The 14,352-nt window shown below is 41.5% G+C and overlaps 2 protein-coding genes and 1 pseudogene across 2 annotated transcripts in view; 1 reads left to right on the forward strand and 2 right to left on the reverse strand.

Annotated features, from left to right (window-relative positions):
- Positions 1 to 5,574, reverse strand: part of LOC128564610 (glycine N-acyltransferase-like protein 1) — a 198,623-nt gene extending 193,049 nt beyond the window's left edge. The window contains exon 1 of the mRNA XM_053560095.1: positions 5,460 to 5,574. The gene's annotated coding sequence lies outside the window, so the exon portion shown is untranslated. The remainder of the gene's footprint in view (positions 1 to 5,459) is intronic.
- LOC128564612 (glycine N-acyltransferase-like) overlaps positions 1 to 14,352 on the forward strand; it is a 42,336-nt gene that overhangs the window by 7,369 nt on the left and 20,615 nt on the right. The gene's annotated exons all lie outside the window — the stretch shown is intronic.
- On the reverse strand, positions 11,861 to 14,346 carry LOC128565224 (protein SET-like; annotated as a pseudogene).

Below are 14,352 nucleotides of genomic sequence, written 5' to 3' on the forward strand. Positions count from 1 at the left end.
ACAACAACAAAAAAAACAACAACCAAAAACGAAGCAATATATATATCTTGTCGAATATTGTCTGGGCAACAGGTGGTCTTCTGGGGCATGAGATGTTAATTACAATGCTGATACGACTAGAGGCCTCCGCTGATTTCTCAAACCCCACAGGGTAGACACCCTAAGTCTCTCTTCAGCCCTCTTAAAGGCACTTTAAGCTTCTAAATTTGCTAAGCAGAAGCTTTCTCAGGAAAGTGCTTGTCGCTGGAATCACTGGTGAAGTGGCTGTCCACTTACCCAGTGTGCCAAAACTGGTCTCACTCTGCCCCTGAGGGTTAGGGCTGTAAGGCGGCTCAGTCCCCGCCTTTAGGCTGCTCAGTCTCTAGGTTACTAGGTTCCACCCAATCCTTGCTCTGCAACCCCTAGGGTGGACCTTGTTGTGGCAGTTCTCTCACAATGGCTCCCTGCAGCCCACAGATAAACACTATCAGCTCCATCCGTCCAGCTCAGCGGCTCAGTCTGGGGTCCCAGGCAATGCCCAAGTTCTCTGCACTCCCGCTGAAGCTCTCCCCAAGGCAGTTCAACTGAGTGCCAAGTCCAAAACACCAAAACAGTTCATAGGTAAGGCCTTTCCAGTTTGCAGTCTCGCTGCTACTGCACTTACAGCTGTCGGTGGGATTAGACCGATCAAACACACGCAATTACTTGCCAGTTTTCCACTGTTTTTGTCCTCCTCTTGGGGTCCAGAAGTCTCTCGCTGACTCCCTGTATCTTCAAAGGGATGATTATAGGCAGATCCCACCAGCCAGAGATGCCTGGAGTCTTATCTCCCCAGACTCACGGTGCCCAGATGCAAGGAAGCTATTACTTGGCTGCCATCTTCCTAACGCAGCATCTGTTCAATTGTTCTCTTTGGATTTATTTCCACTTCTGTAATGACTGACTCAGACTCTGAAGTTCATGGACAAGGCCAGTGCCCATTGCGCAATGCCTTTAGATACAGGAATTGTGTCAGATTTTCTTTTTTTTTTTTTGAATTTCATTTTTCATTCTTTTTTTTTATTTTTTTTTAATTAAATCATAGCTGTGTACATAGATATGATCATGGGGCATCATACACTAGCTTCATAGATCGTTTGACATATTTTCATCACAATGGTTAACATAGCCTTCCTGGCATTTTCTTAGTTATTGTGCTAAGACATTTACATTCCACATTTACTAAGTTTCACATATACCCTTGTAAGATGCACCTCAGTTATAATCCCACCAATACCCCTCCCTCTACCCCCCCTCCCTTTCCCCTTCCCCCTATTCTTAGGTAGTAACTGGGTTATAGCTTTCATGTGAAAGCCCTAAATTAGTTTCATAGTAGGGCTGAATACATTGGGGACCTTTTCTGTCAGATTTTCTGGATAATTTCCATCAATTTAATGTTCAGTCTATTTATTAGGTGCTGTGCTTGCTTGTTTGTGCATAAATACATACTTAGAGAGGGTTCTAAACTGTACCTTTCAGAAAATATACTGACATTATACCCCATAGATTTGACTTCATACTCTACAAGGCATCTTAAACATAAGTAGCTCTCTTGTGAGTTGCCTATGGATAAAAGATGAGATTATAAATCGGTAGTGATCAAAGCAACATGGTACTGGCACAAAAACAGAGAGGTAGATGTATGGAACAGAATAGAGAACCAGGAGATAAGCCCAGCTACTTACCGTTATTTGATCTTTGACAAGGCAATTAAAAACATTCAGTGGGGAAAAGCTTCCTATTTAACAAATGGTGCTGGGTGAACTGGCTGGTGACGTGTAGAAGACTGAAACCGGACCCACACCCTTCACCATTAACTAAGATAGCTCTCACTGGATTAAAGATTTAAACTTAAGATGTGAAACTATAAAAATACTAGAAGAAAGTGCAGGGAAAACTCTTGAAGAAATCTGCCTAGGTGAATATTTTATGAGGATGACCCTCGGGCAATTGAAGCAACATCAAAAATTCACTAGTGGGACCTGATCAAACTAAAAAGCTTCTGCACAGCCAAGAACACAGTAAGTAAAGCAAGCAGACAGCCCTCAGAATGGGAGAAGATATTTGCAGATTATGTCTCCAACAAAGGTTTAATAATCAGAATCCACAGAGAACTCAAACATATTAGCAAGAAAAGAACAAGTGATGCCACCTAGGGGTGGTCAATGAACTTGAAGAGAAACTTCTCTGAAGAAGACAAGTGCATGGCCTACAGACACATGAAAAAATGCTCATCAACCTTAATCATCAAAGAAATGCAAATCAAAACTACTTTAAGATATCATCTAACTCCAGTAAGAACAGCCCATATCACAAAATCCCAAAACCACAGATGTTGGTATGGATATGGAGAAAAGGAGCAGTTCTACATTGCTGGTGGGAATGCAAATTAATACATTCCTTTTGGAAAGATGTTTGGAGAACACTTAGAGATCTAAAAGTAGACCTGCCATTTGATCCTACATTCCTCTACTAGGTATATATCCAGAAGACCAAAAATCGCATTATAACAAAGATATATGTGTCAGAATGCTTATTGCAGCCCAATTCATAATTGCTTAAGTCATGGAAGTTTCACATATACCCTTGTAAATCCCATGGAAGTTTCACATATACCCATCAATAAATTGTGGTATATGTACACCATGGAATATTATGCAGCCTTAAAGAAAGATGGAAACTTTACCTGTTTCATGTTTACATGGATAGAGCTGGAACATATTCTTCTTAGTAACGTATCTCAAGAATGGAAGAAAAAGTATCCAATGTACTCAGTCTTACTATGAAACCAATTCATAGCTTTCTTATGAAAGCTATAACCCAATTATAGCCCAAGAGGAAGGGGAAAGGGGAGAGAGAGAAAAAGGGGAGGAAGAGTGGTGGGACCACACCTATGGTGCATCTTACAAGGGTACATGTGAAATTTACTAGGTACAGAATATAAATGTCTTAACATAATAACTTAGAAAATGGCATGAAGGCTATGTTAACTAGTTTGATGAAAATACTTCAAATTGTAAATAAAACCAGTACACTGAACCCCATGATTGCATTAATGTGCACAACTATGATTTAATTTCAAAAAAAAAAAAAGGAAGAAAGCCTGAAACAGATCCCTGTCTCACAGCTCTCAGGAGGAGCCAACTATGCCAATACTTGGATCTCAGACTTCCAGCCCTGAGAACCATAAGAAAATAAAATCTGTTGTTTGATCCACTAAAAAAAAAAATAGCCTTTAGGAATGTTGTACTTTCACCCTTATAAGACAAGGTACGAATGTCCTGGATTGGAGTTTTCTTCAAGACATACCTTAATAGGTAGTGCCCATAGCTCAGTGGGTAGGGTGCCGGCCACATACACCCAGGCTGGTGGGTTTGAACCCCATCCGGGTCAACGCAATAACAATGAGAACTGCAACAGCAACAACAACAAAATAGCCGGGCATTGTGGTGGGCGCCTGTAATCCCAGCTACTTGGGAGGCTGTGGCAAGAGAATTGCTTAAGCCAAAGAGTTGGAGGTTACTGTGAGCTGTGACACCACAGTGTCAGTGGTCCTGAGGGATTAGGCTGAAAAGGAGACACTCAGAGATCTGGGAAGTCAAAACAAACAAGGAACCAGACAGTAGAGAGTGATGGCTCAGAGCCAAACAATTAAGTGTGTGGCTAAGCTGACAAGGATCCCATGGACACACCTGGATTCCCACCAAGTTGGTTTTCTTGTCTTTTGCACTGGGAGAGATTGCACACCTGGGGGAAATGCAGCACCTCTTGGTGTGGCAGGAGGACCGTGATTGAAGTGATTTGGGGGAGGATTCAAGGAGGCAGGTTTTGCTCTAGCTTGGACACTGTCAGAAAGGTGGATAATTCTATCTTTATCCTTGAAGCCAGTGGCAGGGAACTGAGGTAAGGAAGGCACAGGCACTGGGGAGAGGGACACCTGGCCACTTTTGTGGATAAGGCTGCTCTTTTGTTCGTTTCTGTGCTCAAACGCGATTATGGAGAGGTGTTTTGTTTCTGTCTCATCCCATTATGTCCACAGAGTGACCTTGCCTGATGGGGCTCTTCTGTGCAAGTGTTATGTTTTAAGGGCTGGTTTTATTTTTCATTCTTAAATTCATAAAGGCACGACATGATATAGGAGCTGATTTTAGATAAAGAATCTGGGGAACCAAAATCAACAGAAGGGATCAGCCCAGACAGCAATGCCTTTCTTCTAACTTCCACTGTCTGAAATGTGTAACTACATGAGCCCATCAAGAAGTCCACCTGACCATCTAGAAATAAAAATCTGCACCATTCACTGAAAAGACTATTATCCTATTCCCACTGAATCACCTATTAATCTTTGTAAAAAAAAAAAATATTATAGCTATTTCATATCCTTGTCAGCTAGTTTTAACATGTCTAGGTCTATTCGGGCGGTGCCTGTGGCTCAGTCAGTAAGGCGCCGGCCCCATATACCGAAGGTGGCGGGTTCAAACCCGGCCCCAGCCAAACTGCAACCAAAAAATAGCCGGGCGTTGTGGCGGGCGCCTGTAGTCCCAGCTACTCGGGAGGCTGAGGCAAGAGAGTCGCTTAAGCCCAGGAGTTGGAGGTTGCTGTGAGCCGTGTGAGGCCACGGCACTCTACCGAGGGCCATAAAGTGAGACTCTGTCTCTACAAAAAAAAGAAACATGTCTAGGTCTATTATTATTTTTTAAAGTCAGAAGACTATTTTTGCAAGAATTATTACAAGGTTATGGGGGGAAAGGACTGATAGAGGGAATGTAGTTTGCACGCATCTGCTCTAGATCGATTGTTAGCAAATCTTTTCCTTTTGGTTCTGGATTATGTTTTCTGGCTTTCTCACATACCTTACTTTCTGGGTTTTTTACTGGATGCTGGACAATGTGAATTACACATTGATAATTGATAGGTGTGTGTGTGTGTGTGTATGCACACATTTAGGTTTTTTTGTTTGTTTGTTTGTTTTTGCAGTTTTTGGCCAGAACTGGGTTTGAACCCACCACCTCTAGCATATGGGGCCGGTGCCCTACTCCTTTGAGCCACAGGCGCCGCCCCACATTTAGTTTTATTGTAACAAAGCAACTTGTACCCTTTTAACATTTAACTGAGCATCATCTTTCCTTTCCAGTGAAACAAAAAGAAAATTTAAAAATAAACAGGAACGGAGGCGGAGCAAGATGGCAGCCGAGTAACAGCTTCCTTGCATCTGGGCACTGTGAGTCTGGGGAGATAGGATTCCAGGCATCTCTGGCTGGTGGGAACTGCCTATCATCACTCCTATGAGGATACAGGGAGTCAGCAAGAGATTTCTGGACCCCAAGAGGAGGACTAAAACAGTGGAAAACCGGCAAGTGGTCGCGTGTGTTCAATCCGTCTAAACCCGCCCACAACTGTAAGTTCAGTAGCAGCGAGACTGCAAACCAGAAAGTCCTTACCTGTGAACTGTTTTGATGTCCTTGGGCTTGGCACTGGGTTGAACTGCCCTGGGGAAGGCCTGAGCGGGAGTGTGGAGAACATTGGCCGTTGTCTAGGGCCCCAGTCTGAGCCACTGAGCCAGACGGAGCTAATAGTGTTTGGCGGTGGGTCACACGGAACCATTGTCAGTGATCTGCCCCGGCAAGCTCCGCCCTCAGGGTCGCAGAGCTAGAAACGGGTGGGAGCTTGTAACCCAGCAACCAAGTAGCCTAAGGGTGGGGTCTGAGCCGCCTTGCAGCCCTAACCCTCAGGGGCAGAGTGAGACCGGTTTTGGCACACTGAGTAAGCGGATAGCCACTTCAGCAGTGATTCCAGCGAGAAAGCTGGGAAAGCTTCTGCTCAGCAAGTTTACAAGTTCAAAGTGCCTTTTAAGTGGGCTGAAGAGAGATTGAGGGTGTCTACCTGCTGGGGTTTGAGAAATCAGCAGCCTCCAGTCGTATCAGAACTGTGACTAACATCTCATACCCCAGAAGACCACGTGTTGCCCAGACAATATTCAATAACATATACAAACTGCTTTGTTTTTGGTTGTGTATTTTTTTCTTTTTTTTTGTTTGGTTGTTTTTTTTTTTTGTTTGTTTGTTTATTTTGACGTTGTTGATGTTCTTTTGTTTTTTAATTTCAATCTTTTCCATACAGATCCCTTTTCTTTCTCAACTTTTCTAGTTTAATTATAATTTCCCATTGCTGCCTTTTTTAATAACTACAACTTCATTTTTGCTAGTGTTTCTACCGCTATCATTTGGTTTCTCACCCAATTGTATCCCCATAAAGTTTTCTGTTTGCTTGTTTTGGTTTCATTTATAGCATTTTTGTCTTTCCTCTCTACTTGGTGGAGGTGGGGTACTGTGTCTGATCAGGTTAGCAAAGAGCTGCTGACCTCAAGGGAACCACCCAACTGGGCACTCCCAGAAGGTGGGGTTTTTTAAGGTTGTGTCAAAGTACCCTACTGTACACCTATATTGCCCTGTCTCCCTCTTTCTGTACCTCTCTTCTTTTTGTCAATATTCCTTATCCCCACCCCCTCTCCTTTCTCTATCTTTCTTTTTTTTCTTATCACTCGGTCCTCCTTTCTTTCATCCCTTTTTTGCTCCTCAACCTTCTCACCCTTCTGGTCCTGTAACCCTTAGTCCACAGGCACAAGAACTTAAAGAGCAAGAGGAAGTGAAAGGAAAATTAGGGCAAGGAAACAGATAAAAGAAATCACTCATGAGGAAGAATCAGCAGAAAACTCCAGGCAACATGAAGAACCAGTCCAGAACAACGCCGCCAAGGGACCATGAGGTAGCTACTGCAGAGGATTCCACCTATACAGAAATGTTAGGAATGACAGAAAGGGAATTTAGAATACACATGTTGAAAACAATGAAAGAAATGATGGAAACAATGAAGGAAACTGCTAATAAAGTGGAAAATAACCAAAAGGAAATCCAAAAACAGAATCAAATCAGAGATGAACGATATGAAGAATATAAAAAGGATATAGCAGAGCTGAAGGAAATGAAACAATCAATCAGGGAACTTAAAGATGCAATGGAAAGTATAAGCAACAGGTTAGACCATGCAGAAGAAAGAATTTCAGAGGTAGAAGACAAAGTTTTTGAGATAACTCAGACAGTAAAAGAGGCAGAAAAGAAGAGAGAGAAAGCAGAACGTTCACTGTCAGAATTATGGGACTTTATGAAGCGTTCCAACATACAAGTTATAGGAATTCCAGAAGGGGAAGAAGAATGCCCCAGAGGAATGAAAGCCATACTAGAGAATATTATAAAAGAAAATTTCCCAAACATCACCAAAGATTCTGACATACTGCTTTCAGAGGGATATCGGACCCCAGGTCGCCTCAATTCTAACCGAGCTTCTCCAAGACACATTATGATGAACCTGTCCAAAGTCAAGACAAAAGAAAAGATTCTGCAAGCTGCCAGGAGTAAGCACCAGTTGACCTACAGGGGCAAATCCATCAGAGTGACCGCAGACTTCTCTAATGAAACTTTCCAAGCAAGAAGACAATGGTCATCTACCTTTAATCTACTTAAACAGCACAATTTTCAGCCCAGAATTCTGTACCCTGCTAAGCTAAGCTTCAAAATTGACGGAAAAATCAAATCATTTACGGATATACAAACATTGAGGAAATTCGCCACAACAAGACCAGCTCTACAGGAAATACTTCAACCTGTTCTGCACACTGACCACCACAATGGATCAGCAGCAAAGTAAGAACTCAGAAATCAAAGGACAGAACCTAACCTCCACACTGATGCAAAAGATAAAACTAAGCAATGGACTCTCACAAAATAAGATGAATAGAATACTACCACACTTATCAATTATCTCAATAAATGTTAATGGCTTGAATTCCCCACTGAAGAGACATAGATTGGCTGACTGGATTAAAAAACACAAGCCATCCATTTGCTGTCTGCAAGAAACACACCTGGCTTCAAAAGACAAATTAAAGCTCCGAGTCAAGGGTTGGAAGACAATTTTTCAGGCAAATGGAACTCAGAAGAAAAGAGGAGTTGCAATCTTATTTTCAGATACATGTGGATTTAAAGCAACTAAAGTCAAAAAAGACAAAGATGGTCACTTTATATTGGTCAAGGGAAAACTACAACAAGAAGACATTTCAATTCTAAATATTTATGCACCCAATTTAAATGCTTCCAGATTCTTGAAGCAGACCTTACTCAGTCTGAGCAATATGATATCTGATAATACCATCATAACAGGGGACTTTAACACACCTCTTACAGAGCTGGACAGATCCTCTAAACAGAAATTAAACAAAGATATAAGAGATTTAAATGAGACCTTAGACCAACTATGCTTGATAGACGCATATAGAACACTCCACCCCAAAGACAAAGAATATACATTCTTCTCATCACCCCATGGAACATTCTCCAAAATTGATCATATCCTGGGACACAAAACAAATATCAACAGAATCAAAAGAATTGAAATTTTACCTTGTATCTTCTCAGACTATAAGGCACTAAAGGTGGAACTCAACTCTAACAAAAATGCTCAACCCCACCCAAAGGCATGGAAATTAAACAATCTTCTGTTGAATAACAGATGGGTGCAGGAAAAAATAAAACAGGAAATCATTAACTTCCTTGAGCATAACAACAATGAAGACACAAGCTACCAAAACCTGTGGGATACTGCAAAAGCAGTTTTGAGAGGAAAATTCATCGCTTTAGATGCCTACATTCGAAAAACAGAAAGAGAGCACATCAACAATCTCACAAGAGATCTTATGGAATTGGAAAAAGAAAAACAATCTAAGCCTAAACTCAGTAGAAGAAAAGAAATATCCAAAATCAAATCAGAGATCAATGAAATTGAAAATAAAAGAATCATTCAGAAAATTAATGAAACAAGGGGTTGGTTTTTTGAAAAAATAAATAAAATAGATAAACCATTGGCCAGACTAACTAGAAATAGAAAAGTAAAATCTCTAGTAACCTCAATCAGAAACGATAAAGGGGAAATAACAACTGATCCCACAGAGATACAAGAGATCATCTCTGAATACTACCAGAAACTCTATGCCCAGAAATTTGACAATGTGAAGGAAATGGATCAATATTTGGAATCACACCCTCTCCCTAGACTTAGCCAGGAAGAAATAGACCTCCTGAACAGACCAATTTCAAGCACTGAGATCAAAGAAACAATAAAAAATCTTCCACCTAAAAAATGCCCTGGTCCAGATGGCTTCACTCCAGAATTCTATCAAACCTTCAAGGAAGAGCTTATTCCTGTACTGCAGAAATTATTCCAAAAAACCGAGGAAGAAGGAATCTTCCCCAACACATTCTATGAAGCAAACATCACCCTGATACCAAAACCAGGAAAAGACCCAAACAAAAAGGAGAATTTCAGACCAATCTCACTCATGAATATAGACGGAAAAATTCTCAACAAAATCCTAGCCAATAGATTACAGCTTATCATCAAAAAAGTCATTCATCATGATCAAGTAGGCTTCATCCCAGGGATGCAAGGCTGGTTTAACAAACGCAAGTCCATAAACGTTATCCACCATATTAACAGAGGCAAAAATAAAGATCACATGATCCTCTCAATAGATGCAGAAAAAGCATTTGATAAAATCCAGCATCCTTTTCTAATTAGAACACTGAAGAGTATAGGCATAGGTGGCACATTTCTAAAACTGATTGAAGCTATCTATGACAAACCCACAGCCAATATTTTACTGAATGGAGTAAAACTGAAAGCTTTTCCTCTTAGAACTGGAACCAGACAAGGTTGTCCTCTGTCACCTTTACTATTCAACATAGTGCTGGAAGTTCTAGCCAATACAATTAGGCAAGACAAGGAAATAAAGGGAATCCAAATGGGAGCAGAGGAGGTCAAACTCTCCCTCTTTGCTGACGACATGATCTTATACTTAGAGAACCCCAAAGACTCAACCACAAGACTCCTAGAAGTCATCAAAAAATACAGTAATGTTTCAGGATATAAAATCAATGTCCATAAGTCAGTAGCCTTTGTATACACCAATAACAGTCAAGATGAGAAGCTAATTAAGGACACAACTCCCTTCACCATAGTCTCAAAGAAAATGAAATACCTAGGAATATACCTAACGAAGGAGGTGAAGGACCTCTATAAAGAAAACTATGAACTCCTCAGAAAGGAAATAGCAGAGGATATTAACAAATGGAAGAACATACCATGCTCATGGCTTGGAAGAATCAACATTGTTAAAATGTCTATACTTGGGCGGCCCCTGTGGCTCAGCGGGTAGGGCGCCGGTCCCATATGCCGGAGGTTGCGGGTTCAAACCCAGCCCCGGCCAAATTAAAAAAAAATAAAAAAAATAAAAAAAATAAAAAAAAAAAAATGTCTATACTTCACAAAGCAATCTACCTATTCAATGCCATTCCTATCAAAATACGAACATCATACTTTCAAGATTTGGAAAAAATGATTCTGCGTTTTGTATGGAACTGGAAAAAACCCCGTATAGCTAAGGCAGTTCTCTGTAACAAAAATAAAGCTGGGGGCATCAGCATACCAGATTTTAGTCTGTACTACAAAGCCATAGTGGTCAAGACAGCATGGTACTGGCACAAAAACAGAGACATAGACACTTGGAATCGAATTGAACACCAAGAAATGAAACTAACATCTTACAACCACCTAATCTTCGATAAACCAAACAAGAACTTACCTTGGGGGAAAGACTCCCTATTCAATAAATGGTGTTGGGAGAACTGGATGTCTACATGTAAAAGACTGAAACTGGACCCACACCTTTCCCCACTCACAAAAATTGACTCAAGATGGATAAAGGACTTAAATTTAAGGCATGAAACAATAAAAATCCTCAAAGAAAGCATAGGAAAAACACTGGAAGATATTGGCCTGGGGGAATACTTCATGAAGAAGACTGCCATGGCAATTGCAACAACAACAAAAGTAAACAAATGGGACTTCATTAAACTGAAAAGCTTCTGTACAGCTAAGGGGACAATAACCAAAGCAAAGAGACAATCCACACAATGGGAAAGGATATTTGCATATTTTCAATGAGACAAAAGCTTGATAACCAGGATCTATAGAGAACTCAAATTAATCCACATGAAAAAAGCCATCAATCCCGTATATCAATGGGCAAGAGACATGAATAGAACTTTCTCTAAAGACGACAGACGAATGGCTAACAAACACATGAAAAAATGTTCATCATCTCTATATATTAGAGAAATGCAAATCAAAACATCCCTGAGACATCATCTAACCCCAGTGAGAATGGCCCACATCACAAAATCTCAAAACTGCAGATGCTGGCGTGGATGTGGAGAGAAGGGAACACTTTTACACTGCTGGTGGGACTGCAAACTAGTACAACCTTTCTGGAAGGAAGTATGGAGAAACCTCAAAGCACTCAACCTAGACCTCCCATTCGATCCTGCAATCCCATTACTGGGCATCTACCCAGAAGGAAAAAAATCCTTTTATCATAAGGACACTTGTACTAGATTGTTTATTGCAGCTCAATTTACAATCGCCAAAATGTGGAAACAGCCTAAATGCCCACCAACCCAGGAATGGATTAACAAGCTGTGGTATATGTATACCATGGAATACTATTCAGCCATTAAAAAAAATGGAGACTTTACATCCTTCGTATTAACCTGGATGGAAGTGGAAGACATTATTCTTAGTAAAGCATCACAAGAATGGAGAAGCATGAATCCTATGTACTCAATCTTGATATGAGGACAATTAATGACAATTAAGGTTATGGGGGGGGAAGCAGAAAGAGGGATGGAGGGAGGGGGGTGGGGCCTTAGTGTGTGTCACACTTTATGGGGGCAAGACATGATTGTAAGAGGGACTTTACCTAACAATTGCAATCAGTGTAACTGGCTTATTGTACCCTCAATGAATCCCCAACAAAAAAAAAAAAATAAATAAATAAACAGGAACAAATTACAATAGAGAATGTCAATTCCAAATAAGATCCTAGAGGTTCTGCTGATTCTCCCATTTAAGTGGCAGGGCTCAAGTCATCATTAGGAGAGAATTTATTTTTAAAGTGTCATCTTAAACTGCAAAAATGTCCATTAAACATCACAAATAAACATGCCAAAGGAGAAGACATGTTGTCAAAATGCCCACTTAACCCACTCAAACATCTCAAACCCACCTTCTGCTAACCTTCTATACCCCATTTTTTTTCAAGCTTTTTTTCTCTTTTTTTAAACAAGAGAAAGTAGACAGATACATGTTGGTAAATGCTAACTGTCCATATTCATGTAGAGACACAGTGTACTCTCTGAGCCCAATATACAGAGAAAGGAAGAGAAAAGCTAGAATTCTATGCACTACTACACAGGGGCCTAGCACCCTCCAGCTTCCAGCAGAGTGAATGGACCAGGTTTTTCTTTTTTCCCACAGAGCTCGGTGGTATTGATTCCATACAGTTTTGGTTGAGACAGGAAGGGATAAAAATGAATTTGGAACAGAAACGAGTAGAGATTCTTTTCCCATTGGATTCTGCTCAAGGTATTTCTCCCTCCAAATAAGTTGAGAATCATGGTGTAGAGAAAAAGAAACCTCAAGAACAGGGTGACTGAGCACAAGAGGAAAAAAAAAAAAGACTGCAACTTGCTCCCAGGGACTGGAGAAAAAATTTTAAAAGGTTGGAATCCATCAGTGTTCTGTTAGTCATCTTCTCCTTCTTCCTCTTCATCATCATCTTCTTCTTCACCTTATCCTCATCCCCTTCTTCATCAATATCTTCCACACCATCATCAAAATCATCCTCATCATCATCATCATCTTTTTCTCCTTCTTCATCATCCATATCAGGAACCAAGTAGTACTGTAATGGATTTGGCCAGGTATCATCTTTGATGGCCTCTCCTAATCCATCTGCACCTGCATCAGAATGGTCAGTAAACCAGGTAAAGAAGCTCTCTGGTTCCTCACGCTGCCTCTTCCTGCTGGCTTTATTCTGTGTTTGCCTGGAACCTTTCGTCAAATCCTTTCCAGATTTCCATTTGATTTCAGTGGACTTTAAAGATGGATTGCCACTCTAGTTCAGATGAAATTCTTTGAAGAGAACTTTATTTTCAAAATAAGAATTTTCAACAAAATAAAAATCTATTCCGTAACCTGATGTAGTATCTTCAAATTCTGTCACTTCAACTCTGGTCAAAAAATGCAGTGCCTCTTCGTCCTCCTCCCCAAGCAGTGCAGACACTTGTGCATGGTTGACAAACGTTACCCCAAAATTTAGGATTTTGGCAATGAATTCTGACCTCTTCTCAAAAAATGGCTGGCAGAGTTTGTTATATTTCTGTGTTACTTTCAAAATCTCCTCATGGGCTTGTTCATTAACTCTATTTCATTTTGTACTTCATCAATAAGTTCAATTGCTTCCCGCTGTTCTTTTTCTGAGGTCTCTGCGGCCCGTGGTGGTTGGAGTTGAGCTCCTTTCTTTTCTTTCTTTTTTTTTTTTTGTAGAGACAGAGTCTCACTTACCGCTTTCGGTAGAGTGCCATGACGTCACACAGCAACCTCCAGCTCCCGGGCTTCCGCGATTCTCCTGCCTCAGCCTCCCGAGCAGCTGGGACCACAGGCGCCCGCCACAACGCCCGGCTAAGAGTTGAGCTCCTTTTTACTGACTTTGGCCACTGGCGCCAACACCCGGAGCAGCGAGGAGAGCCAAGGCAAGGCGAAGGGGGCGGGCAGGCGGCTCCCCCTTCACGCCACACGCGGGCGCTCGCTAGGCTGGCGGCGCTCGCTCGGTCGCTCTCCCTCCCCCTCACTCGCTCGCTCACGCTGTCCTCGCCGCCTGACGACGAGGGAGGGGCTGGCACGGCGTTAGGCAAAGACGGTAAGGACTGCTCTACTCCTAAGATCTCTAGGGGAAAAAAAAACTTTCTTCTCTCTCTCTCGCTCCCTCGCTGCACAATGCCTGCTCCACATTCCCAACTCTTATGTTCTGTATTCAGTGACAGCTCCTGGGCTCTGCTTGAGTTTCCTCTCCCTAAGCTGCGACCCGGAAGCTGCCTTCAAACAATGACATAATGAAACACTAGGCCTCACAATTTTGCTTTGCTCAGGGATCATAGTTCTGCATGGCCTAATGTCCAACATATGAAAATTATCATTATTTCAAGGGGGAAGACAAACCCAAATTCTATAATATTATCTCTGTGTACTTTTCCAGTCTCCTTTCTCCTTGGAGTTGGACAGGACTTCAGGGAAGAGACACTGAAGACAAAGCTGGCCATTCACACAGACCTCACCACTCTCGTTTCTGAGTCCCCTCTCGCTCTTCTCACTGCTCATGCTGGT

The sequence above is a fragment of the Nycticebus coucang genome, chromosome 14 (assembly GCF_027406575.1).
Source record: "Nycticebus coucang isolate mNycCou1 chromosome 14, mNycCou1.pri, whole genome shotgun sequence".
Classification (NCBI taxonomy): Eukaryota; Metazoa; Chordata; class Mammalia; order Primates; family Lorisidae; genus Nycticebus; species Nycticebus coucang.